This window comes from Bacillus rossius, chromosome 5 (assembly GCF_032445375.1).
Source record: "Bacillus rossius redtenbacheri isolate Brsri chromosome 5, Brsri_v3, whole genome shotgun sequence".
Lineage (NCBI taxonomy): Eukaryota > Metazoa > Arthropoda > Insecta > Phasmatodea > Bacillidae > Bacillus > Bacillus rossius.
Window position 1 is genome coordinate 42,242,053 of NC_086333.1, and position 25,533 is coordinate 42,267,585.

General features: G+C 38.7%; 1 protein-coding gene across 5 annotated transcripts in view; it reads right to left on the reverse strand.

Annotated features, from left to right (window-relative positions):
* The window catches only part of LOC134531738 (uncharacterized), a 618,769-nt gene that overhangs the window by 117,865 nt on the left and 475,371 nt on the right, over positions 1-25,533 (reverse strand). The window lies entirely within an intron of this gene.

A 25,533-nucleotide genomic window follows, 5' to 3' on the forward strand; every position in this document is an offset into this window, starting at 1 on the left:
CCCACATCCCGCCATTACACATCATTCCCCTCCCGTCGTAGACTCACCTTCCCCTCCAACCAAAACCCTACCACCCCCCTCCTCCAAAACTAATCTATTCACGCACACTTCCTGCCCCCCCCTTTTCAGACGTAGCTTCGTCAACCCATCCCAATATTTTATCGCGCTCTTTATCTGGAGACTTATCGCCGAAAACGTTTCAGGATGGGGGGGGGGGGGGGGGGTGGAGAAGGAGAGAGTGGGGGATAAAAAATTATGGCCGTTCTCATGCTCGCCCTTCTCCCATCGCCGATTTAATTCTCTCAGCGGCCGTTTTATTACGTCAGCATTAATGAGGAGCGTAAAATAAAACTTAAAAAAAAAAAAAAAAAAAACCTTTTGATTAACAACCATTATCTAAGCAAGAAACAGAGTACTCCGACCCCAAGAATGCACATACCAGCGCACAGAAGTGCCTTGTTTGAAGTGAAGGTTAAAATATAATCTGATCTATTAAAGCCCTACTACATATATGTATCTATTAATGGTAGCTGAACAGCGCACTTCTTTTGAATCCAAAGTATGCGGCGAGTGAGAAATAGCTGGTTATGTTTTTTTTTTTTTTTGGTCCAAGCTGTTTTTAGTCGAGTTCAGTCGTGTGCCACAAGACGTTATCAAAGCGAAACGGTACCTTTACTAAGCGTTTTTAATTCAATTTTACCGCCGTTGTTTTTTGTGTACATTAGTAAAAAAATTTCCTCTCCTCTAAGAATATTTTTTTTATTCTTGATCGATTTGGGAAAGATTTTTTTTTTTAAATAAACATTATAAGTTACTTTTAAAACAGTTTACTTTTAATTCAAATACTTTAATTTTCAAACGGACGATTTCAAAGTGACAAAATGTGTTCAACCTCGGTCTCGCATTCATAGTGGTTACTTCGTTTTCTTGTCAATACTATTATTCGAGCGCTTGAATTTATAAGGTAAATATATAAATAAATATGATAAATAATATCACGATATTTCACTTGCGTTATGTTTTGTCTCAAATTTTCCCACCAGATATCTACTAAGTGTTATATAATGGTGGGAAAATGTCACAGGTGACCTTTCACAGCACACCGCGTTTAGTTCATATCTGGCGACGAAATTTGTGACGAAACAACGAATGCAAAAGAGATATCGAAATAAATGTATCTGGAAAATGCCAATCATGGTAAGAAAATTAAATAACGAACTAGGTACGCTATGCAGCTGTGTGTTTGACGTTGAAAATACGTCTACATTACACCGCGACTTACGTACTTTTTGAATCTGTGTGTGAACGTGTGAGTGACTGGATTTTAATGTAATACTACTTAGATATTATTATCTTGTTTTAGCAATGTGTATTTTACAAGTGTTAAATTACTTTCCAGCACGTGTATGCCTATGCTTAATTTTTATTTAGTCACCTACAAATTTGCTTTTTTGGTTAAATTTTGTAATTGCTACCCCTTGTCTTTGAACATTAAGTTACAGCTTAATTCTGCTTTCTATCTTATTAACTATTTTATCATCTATTATGTTTAATTTATGCTTCTTTTTAAAAAAAAATAATTGTATGATGTAATAGCAGAAAATGTGTTTAAGTGTAAGATAAATATAGTTTAAAAAACTAAAGAAACATGCTTTTAAAGATTATCAAACTAAAAAGTAAAGAATAATTTTAAAATTTAATTTATGACAATAGTATATAAGCAATACTAGTATAAATGAGAAAAAAGCTTGAGGCGCTTTGTGCCATATTTTTTGTATATTAAGCGCCCCATGCTTTTTTCTCATTTATACTAGTATTGCTTATATACTATTGTCATAAATTAAATTTTAAAATTATTCTTTACTTTTTAGTTTGATAATCTTTAAAAGCATGTTTCTTTAGTTTTTTAAACTATATTTATTTTTAACTTTTTAGTTTGATATTCTTTAAAAGCATGTTTTTAGTTTTTTAAACTATATTTATTTTTAACTTTTTAGTTTGATATTCTTTAAAAGCATGTTTTTTTAGTTTTTTAAACTATATTTATGTATAATTATCATAGGGATATGAGTTACCGACACTACCTATTACCATCTGAGATAACTATTTGGAGTTGCAACGTCACAAAGAAATGGTAAAGTCTCTACGAATCATTTGCAGTTAGATGTATGGATATAATATTAGAATTTACCGGGGAAAAAAAAAAAACTTTTTTTTTTCGGCGTGGCCGGGAGTAGAACCCACGATCGCTGAATCCGAAAACTGACGTTACAGAAGTCGCGCGCCATAGACCGCTCGGCTAACGTACGTAATGAAATGAGTGGGACATTTTACAGTGATGAGTCACTCACTCTTAGTCGAAAGAGTTACAGACGGACAGACAGAGTTACAGACGGACAGACAAACATACAGGTGAAGCTAATATAAAGCATGTAAAAAGCATGTAAAAAGTAACTTCACCACCAATAAAGACGAAAATAAACAAATAAAATGCAGTCATTTGAATTCTCACTCATGAATACAAACAGCCAGAAGACTGAGCAGAAGAAGTGAAATAATTATTCTCACATTAAAAAAACTCAATAGTCTTTAAATATACAAATCATACATCCCAAGATAAATCATGAGAATAATTTAGAACTGGAGACTAAGAATGCTTATAAGAGAGGGAAGGTTGGCAATTACGAGCTGTAACCTCAAAATGTCTGTCACTTTATTTAATAAGAAAACAAGAACAAAAATCAATCCTTAAAGTAATTAGACTACCCCCCCCCCCCCCCCCAAACAAAAAAAAGACACAATCAAATGACTCGAAAAAGACGCTGCCTCCTATTTAACGGACTAATGCGTGATGACTTTTATCCCTACAAGGAGAAGCAGGGAGGATGAGTTTCTGAGAACGTGTTCTGTCGTCGCTTGCCTTTGGCTCGTCAAATCCCGTTACCTGCAAAATTCGAGCTATTATTAGTCTAAAAGACTAAAATACAAATAGTTTTACTTTTGAACGGCCCTTGCCATCAAACCAAAGGGTTACCATACTATATACGCCCTGAAATACTATAAACCGATGTCTTAACTCATATATAAACACCTTGCAGAATCATGAGCAACCGCGAGATAAGGTGAAATGTGCCCACAGCAAATGAACATAGGACAGCTACTTGATTGTCCAACGAGCACACCACAAAATAACTCAGTTTTTCAGGTCTCTTAAGTATTACGTATTATTAAGGACAAACATTTCATGTCCGTAGAAGCGGTATACAAATAATGGTACTAATTGTAAAAAATAATATATAACGTATTTTTTTTTTAATTTATTGAAAGTTTAAAATGTGACTATTGCTATTGTTATTTTTATACTAGGGTCATCCAGAAAATAAAGATCATTAAAAAAAATTAAAAAAAATATTGAAGAAAAAAAACAATCGGATGTTTTCTTCACTTCTCTACATAATCACCGCCTGCATTGAACAATTTGTAGTATTTCCACGAGCTTCATAATTCCCATGTCAGACTCTTTAGCCGCCAGTTCATCAAGCCAGGTGATCGCTGCATTCAAACAAAAAACCGCTCGCGCATTTCCGCCGCGCTGCTCACTCCTCTTTCTCTTTTCAGGGTCAACTGGCTTCTGTAACAGCCGAGCTCACGACGATTTGGAAGGAGGTCGCAAGAAGTCCCGCTTGTGGAGTTGGGGTGATCAAATTGAGCTGCGTGATTGAAAATCCTGCCGAATTTGAGGTAAGGAGTGTTATTAGAATTCTGAACGCTCAGAGGATGAAACCGGCAGAAAACCTTCAACTGAAAGCACTCTGAAAGCTACTTATTCAAGTATAAAACACAATATTGAAGATATCTTTCCCACTGCATTGTATACCATAATCCCGCCTGGTTTAGTATATTTTGCGATACCACAGATTATTATTAAATTATTCATTTTCAAGTTGGTTTTTATGTATCAGGGTATCATAAAGTAATGAACAAAAGAAATGACCCTCGTTTTAAACATTTTTAGTCATGGCCTAATGTTAACTATTAGGCATTTGTAGAAGCCCCAATGAAACAGTAAGTTGTTTACATCCTTTGTGTTCGGTTTTCAGGCGGTTCTCTACTCTTTCCGTCGCCTAAATAAGCATACTTGAACATAACCTGGAGACGTATGGTCCTGCATTAATCTCATTTTGCTTTGACGTTATATAACCGTTTTTATTGTATTTTTTTCCACTGATGGCGCATAGAGAGAGCGTCGTCTGTGTAACAACGCGTGTGTGTGAGTGTGTTTGTGTGTGACGAGTGAGTGTCAATAAGTAGACACGACTTGTACACGAATATTCGACAGCCCTGCCGCCATATCTGCCTTCAGCATCGGGTAACGCACTCCCCGAACATCCGTATTCTGCGCGTGCGATTTCCGCGTGAAAAATGAAGTGTCGCGTGAAAAATGAGGCGTCGCGTGAAAAATGAAGTGTCACTCACAGTTTCCCACATTTTCACTCACTAGCTTACTCTCACTTTTTTTTAACTCGGTTTTCTGTAAAACTGTCATCTTTTTTTTTTCCCCGCGGCCGTCACCAGACTTCCGTAATTTTCTCTTCCCTAATCACGCAGTTGAGCGACGAAGAGGGGGGGGGGGGGGCTATTAATAAGACGAAGGCAACTTGTGACGCACGAAACTGGATAAACTAAATTGCATAGGCCTATATTATAAAACACTTTATTGTGTTAATAATCCGAAAAAAAAAACCATGCGTGACTTAGAATCTTTTTTTGGATAACTAAATCCTAATTTTATTCATTTAGAATATTTAGATAACCCAAATAATTGCCATTTTGAATCTCGGTTTCATACGCCTGTCATGGTGGATGGTTACTTTTATTCTCTTCCAGAGTTTTACTAAAACATGTTCGAAAAAAAGGACTACATACATTGGTTCAATTTTATTCATTACCGAACTATGATCAAACAGAAAATTGACTTATATTAATTACCTTGCGGGAGTTTGTGAAATAAAATAAAGTAGCCTAATCATGAATATTTGCCTGAATTCTGACTTTTAAGGGGCACGCCTCTTCAGGGGTGTTATTTATGTTGGTGAGGCGGAATGATAAGTACGACGCTCGCTGGTGCTTCTAGCGCGATATCGCCTCTAAGCGCAAGGCTCTAAACTGACGCGCAGACGTATGTCGTGCACGGAGCAACAATGATATTTTAGCGGGAATCAAAACATTATTATAGCAGAGAAATGAAGATAAGCTGTAACGCAAGTCTCTTGGATGCTTTCAAGAATCTGCACTGGGTGGGCGTTTATGCCTAAACATCATGGAACACGAGTGCAGTCGTTTTTACCCTCCTTTCAATACAGTTTAAAAACGAAATACAGAAACAGACCCTCTCATCGGATCCCAGCGCATTCTTTCGTAAACAAGCACCACTCACATATCGTGAGCAGTTTTCAAATCACGTGGTTATTTTTCTGAATCTCTACACAATGTATGTGTACCCAGGTAGGTTGGGACCTTAAGTTTTGAGAAGAAAAAAAACTCAAATGGCGGGTGGAGCCGGATCTTAGACAGGTTTTTGCAGTCTTTTGTATTAGAAACATAATTTATATATTTTTTTCAAAGTCGTACAGTATGTTCAAGTTGGCATATATATGTGTGTGAGTGTGAATTTTTACTTTGAAAATAAAATACTAAAAAAAAAAGGAGACTGTGTGTTTTAATTATTGTTTGTGCACGTAAGTTAGGCAATACAAAAAAAATCGTTAGTCTAATTGCAAATGTTTGTCTTACTGCCTTTTTTTTTCAATTACTAATGTCAAAAAGGCAAATGACCTTCCACGCCAGAATACTATTGTAAGTTTGTAGTCTGGTATTAGGACTATTACAAAACCACTTTAATTACGCCCCTCCCTTATATTTTTACCAAAATATTTATTGCCACTGCGTTCGGTTCGACTAATGTGGAAATGGTAGACGTTTGGACGTACTCAGTGGGGGATCCAGGATTTTGGTTTGGGAGGGGCTTGACCCAGCTGAGGCTAGGATTTATCAAGGCAAACACTAAAACAATAGTGGACCCAGATGCTTTTTGGGGGGGGCTTGAGCCCCTTAGCCTCCCCTCTGGATCCGCTACTGGACGTACTTACTGCAAGTTATGGCTACTGTGCCACTGAGCAACGCTCGTCATCATCTGCCACTATTTTCGGGGGGAGACGTAAACTTAAAAACGCCATTTTAGTTTCGACCGTTCTTAGGCCATAAATAGTTTTATAGTTTATTATTGGATACCTATTTGGCTTCTATAAAGCATGGTCCATAACTTAATGGAGTGCCTGAGGGTAATAGTGACTGGATGCTACAAATAGTAGTTTCCCCTGTGAAGTATTTGGCATTTAGTATTGAATTTATTATTGGGAATGAATATAGTTGTAAAAAATACAGTCAATATACACTGTTTTATAGCCTCGTAAACCTCTATAACTGTGTGATCACTGCCTTAACGAAGGCCAAATTCCAATATTAAGCGATAAAAAAATTGTTATGGCATATAAACTGATGAAACCAAGATGGCGTCTTTCCGTTTCCATATCTTCCCCTTCTCGATTCTAGGTTGGCGACACTGAGAGACCAACGCAAGGGTAGGGACACCGCGAGCGTGTGGAGAAGCTACAGCAGTCGAAAACAACGCCCTGAAATAACCCAGTCTCTCTTTCCCCTTTCCCAATCTTTTCTTATTCTTCTTCCTTCGCTCTGTCATTAACCGTGTCACTACGGGTTGGAAAAAAAAAAAAAAAAACTTCTTTGCCCGTTCCGGAACGCTGGTAAGGGGTAGATTTTTCTTTCCGTACGAATTTGTCACTCCGCAGAACGAGTTGTAATTGCGTGTGAGGAGGCGCACTTACTCTGCACGGGAAAGCCGGGACGATAGAATTGAATCCCCTTGGAAAGGGTACCTACCTACCTTTCATACTTATGGTGGCGGTAGTGTAGCTGGGTAGAAACTGGAAAAGTACCCTTTCCGATTTCTTAAAATGTTTGGGTTTTAATGCAAATATGCACTGGAAAGGTATCCCCTCGGAACGGGCACTTTTCAGGATTTTCTGTAAAATGACTCAGCAGAAAATAAACTGGAAAGGTACCCTTTCCGATTTCTTAAAATGCATATTATTTTGTGTTTTAAAATCCTAAAATTTATATATATAATTTAAATGCTGACAACTGTTTAGAAAACTTAAATTTTGGAAAAATATTATTTTATGTAATTCAATTAGTTAAACAATCAAGTAAGCTAAGCACCTATAACTCGTTACACACAATTATTTATTTTCCCACTCTAGTATTTATTTTCATATTAACAGAGTATCTTGCGTATTTAATACACTTCTGAGATTCAAATAATTTTTTTGTTTAAAAAAAAACGCTTTTCAAATGTGTTCAAACGTAAGTAAAAAAAATATGGTAGATTGGAAAATTTTGATACCTTCTAATATACTAAGATAGGACAGGCAAAAACCTAGCTCACATTCGCGAGGTTATAATTTCACCCGTTCGTACGTTAAAAGTACGAAGTTAACCAAACGTTTGACGGACGGACAGACGGAATTTTTCTGGCCATCTAACTGGCTGCAAGTCATGCGATTGATGGACGCATGACGTAGGGAAGGTCTATTGTAAACTAGACGCAACATAACTCCGAGCCTGGGTGACGGTTAGAAAATCGTTGTGTGTGTGTGAGTCCCGACACTGGAGAAGGCAGACGTGGCGCGGCAGTGAGAGATAATGCGTAACTTGATAACAGGGGCTACACGCTACTGCACAGAGTGAAAACTTAGTCCTTCGGTGAAATCCGACGAATACGTTGGAACTTACTAAACGTTTTCGTTTACAGTTTGGATCTGAGGTTTGTATGCATGTAGTGTATCACTTTTGTTCAGAGCCAGTGTTACATATGTAGTGCAGTACTTCAGTAAAGTACAACTTTATACATAAAATGCCTCCAGTGTTGTCAAAAGTTAAGAGTAAAAAACTGCACTCGCAGGCGCGGGAAATCGTCTATAACGTTCTGCAGTTTATGGAAAATGAAGCGCGATTGCAGGAACCCTCCATTTCACTAGAGAAAGCACAGCTGAGAACAGCTAATGCGACGGGTGTGTCTCGCACGACTGTACAAACAATATGAAAAATGGCTCACCGAACAATTAATACAAAATCAAATGATAGATAATGCTCCCTATCACAATGTAAAAATAAATAAAACGCCTACCTCCAGCTCGACAAAATTGGAAATGCAGCAGTGGTTAAGTAAGGAGAATATTTCCTTTACTAGCGACATGCTCAAACCAAACTTGTATAACCTCATAAAGAAGCACAAACCTTCGCTAGTGCAGTACTCGGCAGACAGACTATTGGTAAATAGTGGCCACACATTACTTCGTCTGCCCCCTTATCATCCGGATTTGAATCCGATAGAAAGAATATGGGCTAAAGTTAAAGGAGAAGTCGCTTCAAAAAATGTTACTTGCAATTTGGCAAATGTAAAAAAACTTTGCGAGGAAATATTTAACCGAATGGTTCCAGAAGATTGGATTCCGATTTGCAATCACGTCAAGACACTCGAGAACAAATACTGGGATAAGGATGTGCGTTTTGACATTGAAATTGATAAAGCGATTGTTCAGTTAGGTGATGCAAACAGTGACAGCAGTGACGTTTACACATCAGACTCTTCGGATGGAACAGTCAGTGGCGTTGAAGAACTGAGGTAGTGCTTGGAACGTCAGTGGTAAGTGGTCAATGTTTTCTGCTTTTCTCTACCTGCTGTGCAAGGTCGCCGTATCTGCTTATACCCCCTCCTCATCCACCCGACCCCCCCACACGTGTTGCAGTCAACACTCCTCATGTGTGACGTAGCTCAAGCTCGGAGTTATATTGCGCCTAGTGTAATCCCTGCCTGATTTCCGCGCACGCAGCCTGTCGGCAGCAGTGTGAAAGATCCTGAAAGGCAAGCGCGGTGAAGATGGTTACAGTTCTCAGCTAAATTCGCGGTGCTTGGAACTACAACGGTGGCAAAGATTCGCCTGGGCCCTGCTGTGCTCCAAAACTGTAAAGCCTCGCGGGACTTCTATTAGTCACAGAACTGCGTCATCACGAAGGGGCGAATACAGAAGGGAGATGAAACACAACAGATGTGCTGCCCGTAAAACACACATGTTGTTGCCTTCTCTTCCCACCCCTGCCCGCCTCACCAACCCTTATACAGTTCCCGCAGCTACTCCCGTCATAATGCCTATCTCCCGAAGAAAAAAGAAAAGTTGTAGGCTGAAGATTATTTTTTTTTTCCATATCAACCATATGGCAACAGACAAGGGAAAAACACTTGCTCCCTTTCTCACTCCCATCCCCTCTTTTTTTTACAACCCTTATTTTATTTATTTAACCCCAGTTTTTCATTCACTCATGACACTGCCCATGGCGAAGTTTTTGGAAAAGGGTTCCCTGGATGATCTTTAAACTACAGATAACTGGAGACACATTAAAAAAAAAAAACCCTCTTAGTAGTTAGAAATGTTCTAATTATTCTTTGTTTAAATCAAACACACACTATCTTCAGTCAACGTATTCCATTTTCACATGAGGGGAATCACAAACAACATTTAAAAGCAACATTAAAAAATTGGTTGTCTGTAAAGTCGGTTAACGGACGATAGTTTAACGTGACAACGTAATAACAAAACATTTATGAAATGATTGCATACTTTTATGAATAAAATTGAATCATTTTAATTTTAATAATAAAATAATAAATACTTGAAATTATACTAGTAATCAGATTTTTAGAATGCAAGAATAATTAACCTTTATTGCTGAAATTGTTGATGTAATAAGCAATGAAAACCACATTAACTTTTCACTTCACTTTATAAACAGTCGACGAAACAGTTCACATGTAGATGATTTGTAATTAATTTTAAAAACTGGCGTTTAGCTATAAAGTTTAAATATAATTATGAACAAGTTTTCATATAAATAAACTATTATCATAATCAAATATCTATCATCAACTATATGAATCACCATAATTTTTTAGTCAATTGTAACATAACCTATTATTACTGCACTCGCCGACAGATGCTACTTTTTTTAATAATAAAAGAATAAATACTTTAAATTATACTAGTAATCAGATTCATTATCTTACGTACATTTGACGTAAAAACACATTTATAAACAAATTTTTAAGTTTTCACTTCTGTCGGTGCGGCGCAAGCTTACAATGAGCATAACGGGACACAGCGTAACGGAACAATGTGCGTAACGGGATACTTTTTCGTGCGTGCAGCCGGCGTTAATCGATTTATTAGACGTTGTCACGTCAAAAAAAAGCTATTCCTCTTTCAGGGAGCCTCACTTCTAATACATTTTTATTTTAAAATTTTTATTCGGCTAGCTAACGTCTCCACTATTATACATGTAGGCTGATAAGGAAGGGCGGGGTTTTAAGAGTGGCTTACAAACTAGACTAAAAATATTTTACAGTTAAAATATTCAAAGAAACAAATCCTAGATACAAAAGCGCCACATTGGTTAAAAATAAGACTTTTAATATGTGTACACAGACCCTATCTAAAATCCAATATAGTCGCTGTACATCATCACGTAACTTGTTTGAAATTTGACAGTTTTCAAAAGTAGCACCAATTATATACGTATCCTTCCGCCATTGTTATTATGTTATAATAGTGTCAGTACACAATTACATGTGATTTTTAGTTATCGTAAAAGGACATCATGTGTTGATTTGCGAGTGACCGTTGGGAAATGGGTACGACAGGGTTCTACTTTTGAACACTGTATAATTTGAGACCAGTCACGTGACTCAGTGGTGGCCCGAGAATTTGCGGGGCCTAGGCCGTTTATGTTTGCGGGTCTCTTATATTTTGGAGAGGGGTCCTACCTTAACCCCCAGAGAAAAGGCAGAAACTTTGAAAACGGAACTATGTTTAACAATTTTGTCAATCAGGATCTCGAAAATCAACGATGGTTTTTCTCAATTATTTTTAAGTTTAAAATGTAAAAATAAATTTTAATTTAACGATCAGTTTAGAGTTACTAATTTTCTTGATTACATTAAGTTACGTAACAAATACTATTATAAAGTTAAATTGCAACCATTTTATATTACTAGTGCGTTAGTAAAAAGTATGCCAATAAAAGAATGTCCCAGTTATAAATTTTAATATTATCAACTGTGAGCATTGTCGAGTTTTGGTTCCAGGTCACAATTAAAGAGAAGCTCAAACAGTAGATAAGCGCAAGCATGACTACTGCTTTGTTGGTGTCTCGTTTGCAGCGCCACATGCGCAAAATTGCGACTCCTGAGAGTAAAGCCTTTTGTGTTCTGCTATTTGCTCAAGAGTGAAACTGTAATTTCAGCCCTTCCCATTGGAATCTCTTTGCACGAGAGTGGTTGAACGTCGAAGTCCCTGACCGTTGGATTGATCGTAATGGTCGAGATGACATTAAAGCCATGCGATTTTTTTTCCTTTTGAAGCTTGATAAAGGATCATGTCTACGTTCCGCCGCTACCTAATGATTTTCCAGAGTTGAGACACAGAATTGAAGAGGTTATTGCTTCCAATATACTCCGGACGTGTTAACCAAAGTGTGGGGAGAATCGGACTAGGTTGGATGTGTGCCGTGGTACATATATTGGACATTTGTAAAAAAAAAGCTAGGTTAGTTTACCTTCAATTTGATTACAATCTGTTTTGGATAGTCTAAATCAAACTGTTATAATATACCGTTGAAACCGGGGCATTATTTTCTGGACACTCTGTATTACTACATAGTGCGTTAGGAATTAGACGGGGCCGGCCCTGGAGCTACGCCCCTGCGTGACACAGACTTTTCTGTGCTCGTGTTCACTGACGCGTCATGCTCGCCTGGCGAGGGTCGCGGGTTCGAACCCAGAGTGAAGACGTGACTCCAAGCTTGTGAGTTATCGCGTCGCTCGACCTACCCGGGCGGTTCGGGTTCCAAAATTTTAACAATGGCGCTGCCGCCGCCTGAAGCCTCCGTGCCCGATCGCGTGACGTGGAATCCTGCAAAACAAACATACCCACTCTAATTTACTGAACTGACCGCGGAGAATAATAAAACTCGTGGCACATCGTGAATACGCGCCTTTTGCCATCGCAGCCCGCCGGCTCGGACTGAAGCCATAAATGCTGAGGTAATGATCCATACATAAACATTCCATTGGTGCACCACCGAACATTAAAATAACAATTTATGCGTCACTTAAAAAAAAAAACTCCATTCCTACCAATGTTTCATAACAATAATTACGTCTATTTTTCTCAGCAGTCTCACTCCCAATCCTTTTTTTTTCTTCCTTTTCAGACAAATAATACAACGGCAATAAAAGAATATATTAAGGAACACTGAAAGGTTTATAACGAAAATTAAAAAAAAAATAATATATAGTCCTGTTTCAAAAGAGCAATATGGAACGGAATATGATTTCGGGAGGCCATCCGTATATTTTACGCGGCAGGCTGATGTAACGGCTACAGTGGCGTGGCGAGACGATATTTCATTCCTCGTGTTCAGTGCTTTCCATGACACGGGAAGCCTACGATTCACTGACCCCGGATCGGTCCCGAACATATCCGAAGTACCGCTGCTCGCTCGTGCAACTTCACGGTCAAAATAAAAAGCTCTTAATTTTTTTTTTTTATTTCGCTAACCTAACCCAACTACCCTTCATTTTAGTTACCATTGCCTATACGATTAAAAAAACCTACAACCTTCCTGAAAATAACAAAAAACGAAAATTTTTGAGATGAACCTACCCCCCTCCCCCCCTCCCTCCCAACAAAGAAGTTATGATCAAATTTGCACAATATCATTGAAGACAGTATGTTACTGTGTGAGAAGCCACGTCGCCTGCGGCTACTACTGTAGGCCGATATGTCCATTGTGTTAGTGTCAGTAGGAATGAAAGTTTTTTTGAAAAAAAAATGTCAAAACTAAGTTTTTTTTCTTTCGAAATCCCCTTCCCCAACCTCGAAAATTTCCTGTATCCGCCACTGACCTCATTCGTGTGCAACAGTGGCATACGAGATACTGCGTGGCACACTGGGTGAACGTCCGCTGCGTGTGATCCAGTAAGTTGCAACTACTTTTTAAGACAAGCCCCTCCCCCCCCCCCCCCTTTCCAGGAGTTTAGTTCGTATCATCATTTTTAAACATTGTGGATCGTCAGTTAAGAGGCTATTATTGTCGTTTGAATGAGGTACTTTAAACCCCTTAACAAGTATAGAATAACTCTTTACGTAACTCGACACTATTTAGAGGAAATGGCGTGTAAAACAAAATTTGCAATTAAATAAATAATAGTTTTAAAAAAACTAAAAAACACGCTTTATATAGAAAACCAAACAAAAAAAATAGAAAATAAATTTGAATAAATTTGAATTAAGAATAGTGTAAAAAATATTAATAAATATAAATTAATAATAGTGTATAAGAAAAAAATGTATTTTATTTTTAAAAAAGCGTGGGTTGCTTTTTAAGATATTATCGAAATGATAATCCTTCTACTCAATTATGTCAATAAAATATTTATAACTATTGACACCATGCTACCCACACTTTTTTTTTAAAATAAAATTCATTTTTTTCTTATATATACACTATTATTAATTTATATTTATTAAATTTTTTTACACTATTCTTAATTCAAATTTATTCAAATTTATTTTCTATTTTTTAGTTTGGTTTTCTATATAAAGCGTGTTTTTTAGTTTTTTTAAACTATTATTTATTTTTTACTTTTTAGTTTAGTTTATTTATAATTTAAAGTGAGACTTCTTTATCGACGTATGAAAAAAATTATATAACATTGTAAAAATCTTGATAGTTATTACATCAATTTACTATTAAAGTAGATTTTGAATAGATATTGGCTGCAGTTAAAATAAAATCGATAAATATTGTTTTATCTCAGAAGTGTCTCTGGATGTGGCTCAATTTTTTATTTATTACATGACTTTACTATTAAAGCGAATTTGAGTAGATATTGGCTGCTTATGAAATATATATCCAATATAGCGTGTTGAAGAACTACAGTATTCAATAATTTCAATATCCTGCTATGAAAATCAATATTATCTTTGAAAGATTTGTGCAATGGGAGTGCATGACTTGATGTAAGCTTTTGGACATACGCCATTGCTAAGCACATGTACGTCTGTAGAAGAAAACTACAAAAAAACACAAATGACAAAAACACAAATTAAGCAAAAAATTGCTGTTGTCAGGATATAAACACCACACAATACTCCACAACAGGAACAGGGTCAACAAACAAAGAAAAACAAAGAAAAATGGACTAACAGAACGAAAAAAAACCCACAAATGATGACAGCACAAAAATACCGAACCCAAAAAATTTGGCACAACAGTTGAAACGAGACAAAAACACAGCAAAACGAAAAGACGAAACAAACATAATAGTTTTCCAAAAACAGAACAGAACGAAAAAAACCCCACAAATGATGACAGCACAAAAATATTGAACCCAAAAAAAAATTCAGCACAGCAGTCAAAACGAGACAAAAAACGACAAAACGAAAAGACGAAACAAACACAACAGTTTTCTAAAACAGAAAAAAGCGACGTTTCAGGAACTGCTATCTGCTCCCATCCTCAGGCAGAGACGCACATGGTACGAAAACACAGTCGCACAGACTTCATCAACTTTATATTTGTTTACTAAAACATCTTTACTTTTTGGACATACCGTTGATGGGAAAGCAAGGCAATAATTACGTGAGGGGTTTTGAGTAATGTGGTAAAGTTTAATTTGGTTTCGAAACCGCTCTGTAACCGCTGCTCCCAGTGGGCTGTCGAGGTTGAGGTTTCCGACTACGAAAACCAAGTAATTTTAAAAAAATACGTCGACGAGCCCACGCATAAGCTTCGCGTGCCTTTGATAATCACAGGCGTGAGAAATCACGCGATTTTCCGCTTAAATAACAAAAAACGGATGGGAGGTTAGAGCGAAAAGTTTTCAAGGACATACGAGTTTAATCTGAATGGATGTGTATAGAGCTCGAAGCGGTAATGCGATTACCGGATGGTGGAAAACAATGTTAGGAGGCGAGGTGAGCTTATGAAAAACCCGGGTGAGCTGATTAGAAATCTGTTTCCACCAATGTATGCCATGCGGGGGTTCGCTTCAATAAAATTCTTTGGAATGATAGAATACACTATTATTTTTTGTTCGTAATTTTAACTATTTAACCTGCTCAACCACACTTGCAAAACTTTAATGAATTACATTACTTCTTATGTTATTTTATACGGTCCAATATGCACGTAAGCGGACTATTTTAAATTGAGGTAGGTACTCTGAGTTCTCGCGGTGATTAATTTAACGTGAACGTTTTTAATGTTCACTAACATGAAGGATTTTCGTTTGATTCACAAAAGGCGCGATATCACGTTACTGTTTTAAAAAGTATTCATGATAAACATGATACCTCACTAACAAAATTAATTCAGAATTTTGATGCGTAATGGGTTCTACTCAGAATCACAGAACTGTTAAATAAGGGCTCAGGACTATTGTCGTGATCTCCGGACTGACATACTGCTCACACATTATTAGTTATTCTAGAGGATAGGTGTGGGTAATAGAGGCAATCGTCATTTAAACCTTTATAATAAAGTGTGAATATTTTTATTCATGTGAATGAGACTAATTGTTCAGTTTATGATCCGTTGAATTATTCAAAAGAAATTTAACAAATACTAAATAAAAAAATTATGTAACTTAAGAAGTTCGTTCATGTATATGTTATTTTTGCCTTGCCATTAAACAAGAGAGGACCGAGCGGACACGAAGATACGATATCACACCCGAGTTTCGTCCCATGCTCGGGCAACAAGACAGCCAACTGAGCATCACGAGTAGTTGATGAACTGCGCCCGTTGTTTTTGTCAGCGAGCACATATTATAATCGACTGCGAACAGAAGAAAATAAATGATTAGCTTATTTTCCATTCTCGCGTACTAAAATAGCAGCTTAGAGAATGAATTAAAATACACAGCACACAGGTGAATCGGTATTTTGAACATTTTCACCATGCACATTGCTGGTTTTTGTCTGGGCGAAAAAGAAAAAAAAGAGCAAAATCTCTACCTCAATATTTATCGAAGGACTGAAAAATATGTTTTCAGGCAGGTGAAAGCTTTTTTGTTTTTATTCTCTTCGCCTGCCTCTCGTGAGGGTAGCAACCCCCTCCTCCTTTTTCCCTCGGCCCTTCGGACCCTCTTGTTGCATAGCAACAGCTGCAGGTTTCCCTATTTCCTCCCCCTCTTCAGAGTGTGACGTCAGTCGCCCGTTTCCCTATGGAAATACGGTTGTAAGCTGTCCGCTATATATGTGTGAAGTGCGATTTTTTTTTTCCTGCACTTTTAACGTACACACGACGTACGATAACAGCAAGCGCGGCTTTCAGAAAAGCACTTTTGTGTCCTGAATATTCCCCAAACATTCGCTATAAAAAGAATGCGTAAAATTAAATATACAAATGTTTATTAATGGCATAGGTTGAAAAAAAAAACACGAATGTTCATTTTAAATTACAATACCTAAAGTGTTAAATTGCCAATTGGATGCATATATTAAATACACATAGACTACAACGTAGTTTTTTTTTTACACACATTAACATCATTGAAAAATTGCATCTAATATTCGTCAAAGTAAATTTTCAACGACCAAGCAAATATCTACAAATAAATATGCTGCAATGGCACCAACTGTAATGGTATTGTTTGTAACGGGACCATTCTTCGTTAGCTGACACCGCCAGTGCTTCCACTGGAAGGAAAGCGATCGGGTAGGAGTTGATTTTTGGGAGGGCAGGGGTTCGGGTTTGGACTGGACTGAGAGTTCGTGATTCTGGCGCTTGGCGTTAAAGTAATGCCGTCTATTCTCTCGGCGCTGTTCTGCCCCGCGCATGGACGGGTCGCTGGGTGCCGCTGCTCCGGCAGGGACTCGAACACAGGACCTCGGCCGCGAGTACCCGCCGCCCGGCGCCTGACGAGGCGAGGCTCGCGGTCTGCCGGACTCTGCTCCCGCTGGTCTCTCGGCGACAGAACATTCACCTCTGTGCAACTACATCGGTCCGGTACAACCATCCACGTAGCTGGTTTAAACAACTCTGAACTCTCCTGAACTCGCTGCACAAACGAACACAACTAACTGCTGGAACGCGGCGCGAGACAATGCATTGCAAGGCAGCGGTTCTCTGCGGCGATGGAAAAAAAAAAGTGTGTTTGTGTGTGTGTGTGTGTGTGTGTGTGTGGGAATGGTCGGGAAAAAAAAGGGGGGGTTAAGAACAGATACCTGGGTGCTGCATCGACAAAAAAAAGTTATGTCTGTATATTCAACAAGATTCTTAATGTTTTGTTAGTATATGATTATTGTTGATTCATGTTGAAAATACGTTAACTCAGTAACGTAAATTTAAGAAGATCCATGGATAATTTTTTAACCCGCGTCATTCGTAAATTTAGGGTGAAAATATTTATTAGCGTATCTAAGAGTAAATGGTCCAGAGCCCACTATTACGTCAGGGGTCCACAGCTGCGCGACGTGCAAACACTGTCGACGAAAAACTCTATACCTGTTCCAGAGGCGACTGAGATCACACGGGAAGCAACCCACGGAAGAAATGGATATTCACTTCAGCATGTAAGTTCTAGGGTTCATAAGTCGTGCAAGGAACAAATTCCAGCATCCAACAGATATTTCCTCTCCGTGATACCTTCAAAACTATTATGTTTTGCAAGATTTAAAATTTAAAATTTTTTCCGTAAAAAAAATTATATATGGAGTTAACCTTTTCGGTCATACATTACCATTTCCTAATAATTTTTTTTTAAATGTATGTAAAATTATTTTTGTTTATATTTTATTATAGTATATAAAATTATAAATCAATTATATTTTTTTTCATAGTCATAAAGTACTGTGCACAATGACTAACACGTTCAAACTCTTTCATTGTATTCGTCCATTGAATACAATGAAAGAGTTTTAACGTGTCGTCAAACAAAATCAAGGTCGTTGTAGAAGATGAGGGTTGATGAGATGAGGTTGGAGTATTGACGGCATGAATTATTGGTAGAGGAAACGGGGAGTACACGAAGGAAAAACCATTGGCAAAAAAAATGTCTGAGTTTTATCCCGCGAGGAATTGAACCCGGATATCTATAACTTTTTTATTCTCTTTTTCTATTTTTTTTTCTTTTTCTCTCTCTTTCTCTCCTGCCCTCTCCCCTTTTTTTTTATTTCCCGTAAAAGTGACACGGTAACCTGTCGTCCAGAGGCAGGGAAAACGCGGTAGCGTAGTTATATTTCTGCCTTCGAAAAGGCTATTTTGGAAACGTGGAGGCGGCTATTTTAAAAACGGCGCAGAATACGGCTGCCCGCGCCGTGTTTCCAAACCACGGCACACAAATCACGCACCGTCTGGCGCGCGTACACACGCCGCCGTGAAAAAAATAATAAAATAAAAAGTCGCAGGGTTAAATAAAAAAAGGAGGAGGAGGGGTGGGTTTTCCCTAAGAGTGACAAGAGATTTCGGGGAGGGGAAAAAAAGAGGTGAGTATTTAAAAATATCATGGCGCCCGGGCCAGACTCCGGCGACGGGTCGGGAAACCGCCGCGTCACACTATAGTGCAACAATGCTGGTTGGTTATCCAGGCGGCGGCCACACTCTACAGGACCACCACAAGGCCGCCGGACCGACGAAGGCTCGCATCCCGACTTCCATCAGTCTCGAAGGCCTCCTCGTCAACGCAAACCTTCACCTCTGCCGTGACGCATGCGGTGGTTAGTTCCAGCCAGTTCCCAATCTAGCTGTTCAATAGTTAAATTCCATTCGATGTTATAAAAAAAATTAAAATAATGTATTTTGGCGAAAACGTTAGTGAAAATTTAAGCCAGATTGATTGATTTTGTGGTTTTTATTTCTAAAAAAAAGTTTTTATTGTTTTATATGAAATTGATAGTTTGCACTTTTTAATCTCCTCACCTACCTCCCTTTACGCACTCAAAGGTTGGCGCCACTGTTTAAAAAGAACTATAAACAGCGGCTTGCAGAATATTTTCAGCAAAAGTATTTCATAAAAATAGATTTTTTTCTGTAGTCAACAATAAGTGATTAAATGTTTACATGGTGGACGAAGCATTAAAAATATAAAAGTATAGCAGACTTCAGTTACAAATGAATACCACAAAATAAGGTTTTATTTACCTGTTCCTAGGAAATTTGCGACAACTTCTTGTACGGCAACTATCAATACTAGAAAAAAAAATGTTTATTTGGGAACTACATATACAACCCTCAGTGAAAAGCAAGAAACTTGTTCCAAAAAAATTTTTTAACCGCCCTTCAAAAACACCACAAAAACCATCCCGAAACACCAGTGTTTGGAATTCGCGTGGTCCAGCGGCTTGAATCTGTAGCTGCCAGGATGGCGCGGTCGAGCGCTCTCTTTGTGCGCGACCCGCCTCGATTATCAGCGCTCGATATCTCAGATCGATATGCTCGATCGATGCGGCCCCGTACCGTGTTCTGATGCAAGCCGGGAAGCACCAACTAAATGGGCGGGCAGCTGGTAGCAAGCAAACCAAAATACCTACAACTGAAATCTCACAAACATACCACGATTTTACTGCAAAAACTACTAAAATTCGTTGTTGAGACCAAACTGCTTTGATTGAATAGTTTAGTTTAGAAAATCGCGCTCTATTACACGGAAACTTAAGTTGCGCGCATTTTATTGATATAGTGTTTTATAATAGTTACTATTGTTATTACGAAAATCAAGGCATTTATGTTGTAAGGTTGTGCAAAATAATAAACTTTGCCGCTATTGTAACTAAACCCCTTAGTTGTTACCTCTCTTTGATGCAATAATAGCGTATTCATGAGCTTGTGTACGACATAATGACACAATTAAGTTCATTAAGTTTAGAAGTCTATAAAATAGGCAAGTAAAATATGCATAGTGATTTTTATGGAACGTGACCAAATATTTCTTCTGAAATACATCTACTGTGTGCTATGAATTTGTGCAGCAAAAAAGCTAAAAATTATAACAAACCATGTTTAAGATTTAGAAAAATACATGCTAAGAGCCTGAAATACATATAAGTGAGATATAAGTCACCACATATGGATAAAACAATAACATTCACGTGTGTTAACTCCATCAGCATGACCATGTGACCATATTAACAATTTGTGATCATTTATGCTGACTTATACATGAATGATACATGAAATAATGTACAACAGAGTTGTAGGTTTTTAAAAGACATACAAGAAAGCCCGCGATAGTCTATCTTCTAAGGATGACCCACAGTAACAATTTTTTATATTTCAAAATTGGTTTTAAAAAATCAGTTATTTGCGAAGCTATTTTGACCCACATTAAATGTTATTTACCTTAGGCATTTAATTTAGGTTAAAACTGACCTTTATACCGTTATCATATTCGATCCAACAAACCGTGCTTATTAGCGCGATATAATTTAATAGGTACCTACCTAATTATTTTTTTCAGTTTATCTGTATCGTCCGGATTGATATATTTCAACTTTGTCGCGCGTGAATTCTAAACAAAATCGGTTTGTGTTGCCTTATGATAAAAAAATACTGTAAACATTGTTTACAAAAATAATTATTTAAATATGGGAAATTTTTTTAAAACACCTAACACTATCGAGAACTGATAGCTACTTATAAGTACTTATTTAATATAAATGACGCCACGTTAGTAGATCGCATCCGCATGCGAAGCCGGGACGGGTGGCTAGTTTTAATGTAATGAGTAAAACCACGAGCATCTTTAAACAAAACACGCGCATATTTCCAATAATGAAAAAAGAGAGACGATATAATAAATTATAAATTCTCAGCCAACAAAAAAAAAAATTGTTACGTAACACGATATATAAAACTACACCTAACGTACGCTAACCAAACTTGTCAATTTCCCACGAGCACGCATCGAACCCTAGCATCAGTCAGTGCCGCCAACAGAACAGAACAAGGCACCGCGCGAGCTTCGGAAACCTGGAGGGACAAACAACCGAAAAAATAATGCCGCGCGCCGGACGGCAAAAGGAAGAAGCCGACTCTCGAGTGGGAACGCGCGGCGCCACGCATTCACACGGGCGTTCCTGCAGTTCCGGCGCGGGACGGGAATCGATTTGCCCGAGAGAAGTTGGGGCGTATCTACTCTCCGTCCAGATGTAATTCCAGCCGCCCATCCCTCCCTCGGCCAATATCATCCACGGGCAGCACGTCGCCTTTTCAAGAAATGCAATTTGCTTCACAGCTGCACGAGGTGTTTTAGTCAATAACAGTTATTTTAAAGTACTGAAGCCAATGTACAACCTCGAAGGATAGCATTGATTTTTTTTGAGAGGGGAGTCAGCACAAAATACGGAAATAATTTTTTTGACAAGAATTTCCGACACGAATTTGAATGTCTAATCTCTGGTTGCGTGTCACTTCGGCTGAAGATTCGACACCGCTTAAAACACGTGAACTATGAAAGCTACAGAGTTGAAGTAAATATATCTTAATGAAGCAGACTTTGCTCGTGGTCGTTACGTATGACTCTTTCGGTTAACACTTGCAGTGAAGACGTAATGACCATTTTGATAAAATAACTGAGCACATCGGAAAAAAAACGCACCTTGAAGTTTTGCCAATAAAATTGTCCCAACAGACCAAAAGCGGAATCATTTCTGTATCTGAAGTTTCTCATTTTGAAACGGTAAAGGCGTGATTTTTGTTTCCTCCCACCAGCGTATTACAAACTATGTCATAAAAAAATACTAAATTTATATACAAAAAACAGGCTAGCTAGTTAGTCAACCACTTACCATTATTTTTTTTTTTTAAACACAAATGATGGAAGAATTTGCACCTGTCAAACTAAAAACTCCCATAAATGTTAGCTGCCAGAAAAGTGTATTAGTTTTAAGGGATATACTATACATGTAATTCCACCCACATCAATATTTACACAAACAGCATGATTAGAGATATACCGCCAAGAAAATCTGACTGATTATTAATCTTAGATTTAATTTCTGCCAAATTGATTACCTTTTTTTACTAACTTGGGCCAATGAGGAAATACGTACTGCAATACAGATAGTCCTTTTATATATATATGTATACATACATACATATAAATACATACACACACAAACAAGAGTTAAGAAGCTCAATCGCATGAATTTTCAAGAAGAATCAGCTGGCGAAAGCAGTATATCTTTGTCGACCTTCAAACAATGTCACCGTCCCAACTTGGAGATGCACGAATAGGTTACATTTAAACCGGTAGGGAAACCGGCGAACGAATAAACACGTTACTTTCACGGCTCCAAGGACGCCAGGGGAGTAGAGAGGCGTTGGAACGGCACGAATCGGTTGTCCGAGGTCAAGATCCACGTTGCGAGACGAACAGATGGTCACTCGGCTACGAACTAGAGATCAGCGGTCCATGTCCCTTACAAGAAATAAGGCAGGAATCCGAGTCGCGGAGTCACGCACTATGTCATTTGTACATCAGTATCGATTCACCACTTAAATCTACGGACGACGAAGGCCTGGTGAGCTGGCAAACACTATCCTCTTGACTCTTGAACCTGTTATAGTTTCACCGGCTTTACTAGGATAAATGTTCCTCCGTTTGTGGGATATACTGTTACGATTTATTAAAATAAAAATAATAAATCATTGTGGGAAAATTACTGTGTTCGTAAATGGAAAGCCCAATTAAATATTTTACTACACAGTTTTATTGATTGCCACTATTTACATCACTAACAAATAATCTTCTAAAAATGCCTAATAATCAATTACACTTAAAATTTTTTATTCCCCAGTCACTCGGTCCTTACATACCACACACCTCACTGAACCGCACCTCTGGCGCAACTATCGCCGCAGCACCCCTCGTGGACCTCCGTCGCGTGACTCCGTCGCCGCACTCCGCCGCTGCAGTCGCACTTCCCTTCGCCGAGGATTCGCTCGACGCTTCGTTCGGAACGCACCCGCGGCACTATCGCCGAGAAACTCGCTCGCCCAGGAACTCCGCCGCACCCGCGACACTAACGCGCAGACTCTTTAGCCCCGGAACTCTCGCTCAGACACTCGCCCCAGAACTCCGTCGCACCCGCGGCTCTATCGCCCGGACTATCGCACTGGAACTCCGCCGCACCCGCGGCACTATCGCCCGGATCAACTCCCAACTGAACTCACTCGGAGACCGGCGTCCTGGGCTTATATAGGCCCAGGCGCCACTTCTAGAAGTCGCGAGCTGCGGCTGGGGGGCTGTCGCGCCATTCCGCGCCGACCCGACGGCAGAATTCTCGAGACACGCGTCGGCGGCTCGCGTAACTCCGCAGCTGTCAGGTGTCAGATAACGTGTCAAAGGCAGAGTGTCGCTAGGGGAGCGTAGGGAAAGAGGGGGGAAGCGATGATCCTTGTAATCTACCAGGCGCGCGCGGCACGTCTCACGTTGCGGCGGCCGCGTGACATCAGTGGCCGTGTGCGGAGCCGCCAGCCAGCTCCGAACCTGCACGCGCCGCGGCCCTGCTCACGTTCGTAACATTACATTATCTGTTACTGCAGAATGTTTTCTTATACCTAGTTACTGCAAATTATAATTAAATGATACAACAGGTGTTGTATAGTAAAATTTAAATAAACTGTTTCCGTCACATTGATATTTTTCGCAATTCAAACGAAAGGTATCGCATTTATTTTTCTCAATAAAACTAAAACCAACACACTATATATTAATGACTAATTTAATCAGCGAAATGATAGCAACTGGAAATTATGTCAGCGGCCTTTTCCTAGCTGGCGAATCACTGGGATCCTGCACTCCACACCGAGTGATGTACAGAAACATCTGTGTACATCGCTGATCAAACACTGACCAGCAGTCACTGAAATACCAATTGCATATTTTTCATGGATTCAATTAGAAGTTTTTAACAGGTTTGCGATCAAACTTCATAGATTTGGAAAAGGTTTTACTATTTCAAATTCAAACGTGGTTGCTAGAGTAATTCTGGATTATATGTTCCTGACTTTTCCAGGCTTCACTTGAAAATTAAATAGCATCGCAACCAAATAGGAATACCATAATAATAGTAGTAATAATAATTGCCGTTTGTATGAGGAAACAAATTTTTAATATTGGTTTACCCTTCAAAAGTATCTCTTTAATTTGAGTGGATACATATAATTTTACTGACATCTATGGACATTGTTCTTGCTGGTAGTGCTGAAGGGAATTATATAGCTTACACCGTGTTTCAAATCAATATTTACAATAAATTTAAGTTTGATTTTTTTTTATACGGTGATACGGCGCACGATCATGAACAGAGGTTTGGGGAATAACTGAACCTTACAAGATTACAGTAGGCTTCGAACCACTAGCATAAACACTTGGTAGCGATCACAAAAAATTTTGATATAACGCCGGTTCGTTGTGTTCAATCTCGCGACACATGTCGATGACTCCTCAACTATTTAAATGAAATAATTTTTCCTGCAGCGGACAAATTCTTGGGTGGTTTCAGAACTTCATTCGATGAAACATAATTCGGGTGCAAGGTGCCCCCCGCTCCATCCTTCGATACTTTCTTCATTATTCGAAATGAACAGACGCTGTTGATCAGCCCCCAACTTGGAAGGCGTGTACCAGGCTAAGACCGTATGTTTGTAGGTCGGAACTGAGCGCGGAAAGTAAATGTAGGAGCAATGCCCGGCATGGGCTGAGTGCGGGATGTAAATGGGCGAGCAATGCCAGGCATGGGAAGCGGGGCGTGCGTCGTCCACGAGGCGTCTCGGCGGCGCGACGTAGACGCCCTCCGGCGGAGCGAGGTGTCGGCGCCTACCTGCCCCCTCTCCCTTCCCCCTCGGCCAAGCGGCGCCGGGTGATGGAGAGAGAAATGAATGCTCGCGCGCGCTGTCATCACCGGCGCCGACGGAACAAGATTCTCTCCTCCCTACGTACCTAATCCCCGCACATTGGTTCACGACCACTAGCCTCCTAAGGGCCACAGTGATAAGACCAACCCCCCCCCCCCCCCCCCCCGGGAAACCAACCATTCAAATATGGTTGTGCATACTTATATACGCGCGTTATAAACTTGGCGTGATAAAAATCTTTAACATTAATTTTGCATGCAAATAATTAATAGAAACAAAATAATAAAAGGAATAAGCTGATATTATTAATACTGTTGGTAAATTGTAAAATCAATGAAATTAAACAATTTAAATGAATACTCAGTATTTAATATTAATATAAAAAAATGTATAAAATTAATTATTTAGTTTAGTAAAATAATCGAGATAAATATAAATATTGAAAATCCATAAATATGCTGAACGTTTAATCTT